Source organism: Thalia democratica, chromosome 9 (assembly GCF_965202585.1).
Source record: "Thalia democratica chromosome 9, ktThaDemo2.hap1.1, whole genome shotgun sequence".
Lineage (NCBI taxonomy): Eukaryota > Metazoa > Chordata > Thaliacea > Salpida > Salpidae > Thalia > Thalia democratica.
The window spans coordinates 20,031,021-20,038,539 of record NC_139173.1 but is presented as its reverse complement, the minus strand read 5'-3'; positions in this window follow the sequence as shown (position 1 = coordinate 20,038,539).

Sequence of the window (7,519 nt, the reverse complement as noted above, 5' to 3'; positions counted from 1 at the left end):
TTAACAACTGGACTAAATGTATTAAAAATAAATTAATGATCTAAAATGGTTAACCATAACAACTTTAAATTTTATCAGCAACTTAAATTATGATAACAAAACCGTTTAAAAGAAAAATGTGAACACTTACAACTAAGGTCAATAAATTGGTGTGGAGAAAGACCTTTTGGTCATTGAGCTGCAAACCATTTGCTTGTAACTAGTACTTTGAGCTATACTTAAAGCAATAATGAAAAAAGATTGAAAAAAAATCATAAAACTTAACATGTGTATCATTGTGGCATATAGTAAAAATGAAAATAGACCAACTTTAAAAGCTTTTAATATGCTTGTACTTCAATATTTTTTTATAATTTTTTTTTTATAGTGATCTACAAACATTAAAGATTTGATGAAAACCTATTTTAATCATTGGAATCGTTTTGAAATTTTTAGGATATTGAATTAAAAACTCAACTGAAATATGTCTAAAACGCATCAAATAACCATGCTGTGAAAAGAATAGTTAATTTTGTCGGGTTTTTTGAATTTGTATTTAATTTTTTTGTTAGTATTTGTCATTTTTTAAGCTAAAAATGTCTCTATAAACTATTAAAAAAAAAAAAAAAAAAAAAACGACACCACTTGGATTTGAACCCGCGACCTTCTGATCATTAACAAAGAAAAACTAAACAAAAAAAAAGTTTTACAACCGCTAGATTTAATAGAACCTTATTTACTACCACCACAGACAAATTTCAATAAACTTAAAACGACCTAAACAGTTAGCTAAATTATCAAACAATTTATAAATAAATCATTTTGCGTCAAGTCTGACTAACTACTATCAAAAAATAAGAAGTTTTACAACCGCTAGATTTCGTGAAACCTTATTTACTACCACCACAGACGAATTTCAATAAACTTAAAACGACCTAAACAGTTAGCTAAATTATCAAACAATTTATAAATAAATCATTTTGCGTAAGTCTGACTAACTACTATCAAAAAATAAGAAGTTTACAACCGCTAGATTTAATGGAACTTTATTTACTACCACCACAGACGAATTTCAATAAACTTAAAACGACCTAAACAGTTAGTTAAATGTCGGATGGCTTGGCGTTTAGCAAACAGATCCGTCGCTCTACTGAGCACAAAAGATAGCTTTTTTAAAGAAAGTGTTCAACGTTTAAAAAAGCTTACTTATATCTAATAAGAAAGTCCATTATCGTAAATAGTTAATAGCGATGTATTGTAAGATTTGAAAAGAATTTAGACTTTAAGATATAAAAATTATTTAAACTGGTAAACGAATATACTTATTTCTCTTAAAACAAAAAAGAAACTGTTAAAACGTAATAAAACAAATTTATAGATTCAAAGGTTGGAATTTGATCAATTTAAAATAAAAAATAGCATTAATAAAGTTTATGTTTAAAATAAAAACAAAAATATTTATAAACGTTATAACTAAAACTCATTTTTAGTAGTTATAAGTAATAATTTTAAAAGTTTCAATTAAATGCTTTCAATAATTAGTCTTTCAGTTAAAATAAACACAAAAAACTGTTTAAACGTCCTTAGTAGAACCCTTTTCTACATATTTAACATTAGTAATTGGTCGAGGTATGGCTTTATAGGCAATTTAAGTAAAGAATATGAGAATAAATGTACTTTTAACGTTTAATAGACACGAAAATAAAGTTATCACATCCAAAATTCTAAAATATTACTTTAGTACTTAATTAGACAGACAGTTTTTATTTAAAGTTAACAGTTTTAATATAAAAACTAATTATTAGACTTTTTAGTAACAAAAAACATAAAAACGCTTATAAAACCTCTTATGTAGAGGTTTTTAGCACAAAAATTACAAAAAATAATAAAAATGCAGTTTGCGCAAGTAAAGTATATAAACTTACAATAAATAAACTTTTTAACAGAAACAAAAACACAATTTAAGTGTCTTCAATGTTTTTATAAACAAAGTATTATGAAAAAATTCAATTACTGTACTTAACAAAGAAAATTTCTTTTCATAAAAATCTATACCTACAATCCTTATTGACAACATATATTACAATTTAGATAGCTTTACAATCCGTAAAGCAGTTAAACTTAGTAATAGTTTGTATAAGTAATTTAATTTTCTATGACAATAAACAATTTAAAATGGTTTGGTAGGCAGTTATAACAACGATAATCTTACAAAGTACAAACTTTTTGGTGAAAACAAATACAAAAAAAACTTTTTCACACAGGTTTTTATCACATAAACTAGAAAACTAGTTAAAAAGTGTAAGTTGAGCATGTTTAAAAAAAAAATTACAATAAATGAACTTTTAGGCTTAAACAACCACAAAACAACATTTAAAACGACTTCAAAGTTGTTGTAAACAAATTGTTTTAAAAATAAATAAGTTTGTATTTTATGATTGTTTTAAGAATTAGTTTTTTATTTTGTTTATTTTGTTATATTAGCAAAATAGACATTTTGTTAATTGTTTTAGCATATATGTCTTTAACTTACATCTAAGAATGTAATTGCAGTGCAGAAATTTTAGAAAAATTTATAAAATATGAAATATATAACAGCTTTATATGCTTCCGCATAACAAGCCGCGATGGCCGAGTGATTACGGCGCCATGCTCACAAACAGCATTTTATAACCTTTGTGGTTTCAAAACCCACCACTACCATATTTTCAATAAATAATTTTGATCTGCTGGTGCCACCATTTGACTCAAATAATTTAATTTTGAGTCTATATTTTTTGTTTTCTCAAAAGTTTTCTTTTTAAAGTCAGTAGAGTAACCAGATTAGCTCTGCTGATATAAAACAGGGCTAATTAAAATTACCTGACTGAAATTTAAAATTCACTAAAATAGATATTCTCCATCTTTTTTAAAGCAATATACTTCAAATAATTTCATAAAGGCAAATGTAAATTTAATGAGAAAAGAAACAAACAAACTTTTACTAATATTTTTATGAAACATTGAAACAAATTGTTAAATTATAACTTTGTTTATTAAATTCAAGTCATAAAGTTAAAGATTAAAGCTACGTTCTGCCCTGGTGTGTCTTTTAGCAATTTCATTTAGATCGATAGATCATTTTACTTCTTTGGCCGTTTTTATTTCATCATTAAATATTGGTAAAAATAATGTAAACAGCTTTTTAAAAAATAAATCGCTAAACTGAGAAATTTTAAGAAAATGAAAACTATAAACAAACAATTAAAAAAAACATTTGTATACATTAATTATAATATTGTTTTGTAAATTTTTCTTTGAATATGTTTTCGTTCAAACCAGACAAATGCTCGTATAATGTTAAACTATAACTATAGTTAAATATGTTTGCTAAATCAATGAATGTAAGCTAGTAATACTGTCACTAATAATAACTAATAAGCATTTTCAAAGCACTTAGACTTATTTCAACTTTTCATTTCATATCTTATGTTCATTTACGTATAAAGTTGATGTTCTGTTTTTTTTTTCTACGTTCCAATTGTTTTGTAAATTTTTCTTTGAATATGTTTTTGTTCAAACCAGACAAATGCTTGTATCATGTTAACTATAATTATAGTTAAATATGTTTGCTAAATCAAAGAATGTAAGCTAGTAATACTGTCACTACTAATAACCAATAAGCATTTTCAAAGCACTTAGACTTATTTCAACATTTTAATTTCATATCTTATGTTCATTTACGTATAAACTTGATAATCTGCTTTTTTTTCTACGTTCAAAATTTTTTGTAAATTTTTCTTTGAATATTTTCTTTGAATATGTTTTTGTTCAAACCGTAAATAAAGTTCCATTAAATCTAGCGGTTGTAAACTTCTTATTTTTTGATAGTAGTTAGTCAGACTTACGCAAAATGATTTATTTATAAATTGTTTGATAATTTAGCTAACTGTTTAGGTCGTTTTAAGTTTATTGAAATTCGTCTGTGGTGGTAGTAAATAAGGTTTCACGAAATCTAGCGGTTGTAAAACTTCTTATTTTTTGATAGTAGTTAGTCAGACTTGACGCAAAATGATTTATTTATAAATTGTTTGATAATTTAGCTAACTGTTTAGGTCGTTTTAAGTTTATTGAAATTTGTCTGTGGTGGTAGTAAATAAGGTTCTATTAAATCTAGCGGTTGTAAAACTTTTTTTTTTGTTTAGTTTTTCTTTGTTAATGATCAGAAGGTCGCGGGTTCAAATCCAAGTGGTGTCGTTTTTTTTTTTTTTTTTTTTTATAGTTTATAGAGACATTTTTAGCTTAAAAAATGACAAATACTAACAAAAAAATTAAATACAAATTCAAAAAACCCGACAAAATTAACTATTCTTTTCACAGCATGGTTATTTGATGCGTTTTAGACATATTTCAGTTGAGTTTTTAATTCAATATCCTAAAAATTTCAAAACGATTCCAATGATTAAAATAGGTTTTCATCAAATCTTTAATGTTTGTAGATCACTATAAAAAAAAAATTATAAAAAAATATTGAAGTACAAGCATATTAAAAGCTTTTAAAGTTGGTCTATTTTCATTTTTACTATATGCCACAATGATACACATAAACTTAACAAGAAATTATATTTATTCGTTAAAAATTTTTTAAGTAAGAAACTAAAGTTTAAAAATAGTAAGCACCCTTTGTAACCCATTACTGCCAATATTGACCATGGAAACCATAGTCTATCATGGGCTTCACACAGTCTCTTTCTATAGATTTTTATTTTTATGACCATTTACCTTCACATTTCTTTTTTTATGTGTATCATTTTAGCTGCCAACAAAAACGAAGTTTGATCAACTTTAGATGGTTTTCTCTGACTTATGCTTAATTATTTTCTTATTTTTTACAATTAGTTTTAAAGATCAAGAATAAGGTATATACTTCTTTAATCTTTAAAGTTGTTTAAAAATCACAAAATGTTGACTTTTTACAAGAGCAACCACAAAAAATACAACAAATAACTTGAAAATAAATAAGAGGGGAGAATTGGTTATGTCATTTTGAATAAAATAATTATGGGTGCACGACTATTCAAATTCGGACAATTCAAATTCTTAATAAAAAATTACAGTGGATTTAAAATTAAAAAGTAATGTATATTTGTCTAAAGTAAAAAATGTATATGTAAAGCATATTAATATCTACAGGCCATTTTTTTCTTTTTGCAACATGTTAAATATTTTTGAGATATGGCTTTATTAAAGTAAAAAATATAGTTACATATTTTAATAATTATAAAATATCTTGAAAATTATTTTAAATTTATAAAAAAAAGGTAAAAGTGTATTAAAAGTGAAATAAAATTACATATTAATAAGATCTACATACACATTTTTTATTTTTTTCAAATTTATTTTCCATTTTGAAATATAGTCTTTTAAATATATTTTTAAGAATTTGAATTGTCGGAATTTGAGTTGTCTAAATTTGAATTGTCATGTAACCAATAATTAGTACATATAATCATAATACTGTTAAAGCATAACATATTTCTAAATATAATATATAACAGACCATATATTTCCAAATAGTGTCTATAACTTTTAAGTACATGTGCTTGTGATAGGTGAAAGTTAGAATTTTTAAATAATTGCTCAACTGTTTTATTAATTCACTTTCATTCTAATCTATAAATTAATATCTAGCATAAGTAGTTGTTGAACTTGTACATAAACAAAATTACTCCTACTACTGAATAGGTAACCTTAAAAAAATAATCAAACTTAACAAATACTATAAAAAATTAATTAAGTAGTATTATTAGGGTTGTCAAAAAACCTGGAATTTGACAATTTAGACTAAAAAAAACGGGAAAAACCTAGTATTTTAAACAATCTTTACATGTTAAGTGGTAAAATTTTAATTTGACAATAAATCTACCATATAGATAAAAAGTTTTGTCATCATCAATTTTTTTTTTAACACATTTGAAGTAGCTTTACAGTATCTTATCAATGTTGTTATACTACTTAACACAATTTTTAACCTTAAACTTATCTTTAAACTAAAAATAGACCCAAAAAAGTGTACTTTAAAAAACCTGGATACTGGAAGAAATTCAGAAAACCTAGGATCTCAAAAAAAATTTGGCAACCCTGTATTGTAAGTTAAATAAACTTTACATAAATGTAAGCTAAGAACTTATAATAATTTAAATTAAAAAAACATAAAAAAAATAGAAGTATCAAGTTTGTTCACCTATATTTTATATCTTTTGAAACAGATATAACACTTGAAGTCTAGTAAAAAAATAATAAAAATATACCTACTTGTTACATTAAAAAATTTAAAAATATCAAGTTTGTTCACTTATAAATCATATCTTTTGAAACAGATATAACACTTGAAGTCCAGAAAAAAATATTAAAAATATACCTACTTGTTTATTAGAAGTTTTATTTAACTTTTACTTACATTTTGGTTAAGATATCAATAGCAGAGAAGAATATTCACGACTTACAAGGAGTTATAAAAAGCTATAGTTACAAATTTTGTTAGTGTTTAATAAAAGTTTTACTGGTAATAAAATGTCCAATAAAAGTTAAAACATTCCTATAATAATGTTGCTGTCAATAAAATCTTAGTACTTAAAATAACACTAAGAGTTTCTTAATATGACAACTTAAAAACTTTTTCCCAATTAATATCAAGCTAGAAATATGTAACTAAAAATTCTGTTAGAATTTTCCTTACTAGTAACTATATACATTTTAACTTGATATTAATATAATAAATTGTAATAGTTTTTTGTGCTTTATATTTTAGTTATTAGTTTTTTATACTTCAATTCTACATACATTTCTCTGGTTAATCACAATTTTGCAAAAAGAAACAAGTATTGGATATCTCTATTGAAAAAATCATAAAAAATCTTTTTACTATTTTTATCTGGTACTATACCAATTTTAAATTCAATATACAACTATTTATGATAAAATTAGTTTGTATTGTACTATTAATTGAATAGATGAATTTTAATTTAATCTGATCAAGTTCTAAATTAGATTGATATAACAAGGTAATAAACAAGACTTTTATTTTTAGAATTACAAAAACTTATAATTAATAAATAAGTTAAACTGACAAGCGGTTCAAAAAATTTATATTTGAATAGAACTAAATAGATGAACAAGTAATTTTTTAAATTTGTTATTTTTTAGAACTTTTATAAGTTTTTATTTAATTTTATAACATGTGAAAAAATAAAGTGTAACAAATAAAATAAAGATAAAGATCAGTATTTTAGTTATAAAAATTATTAATAAAAAGTTTTATTATAGCTAGTTACTAAAGTTACAACAGTATTTGCTTCCGGTTATAGATAAAATTAAGCTAAAACATATTTTGTTAATTATAAAAGTTAAGGTGGTAGAAAATTTTATAACGTTATCTTTTATCAGTTTAAAGTAGTTCATGTTTTATTTTATTTTTTTTCTTATTTCTTATTTAAGAGTACAGTTATTTGGTATATAATATCTTAACCTGTTGTGTTAATCTACACTTACTTTACATTAC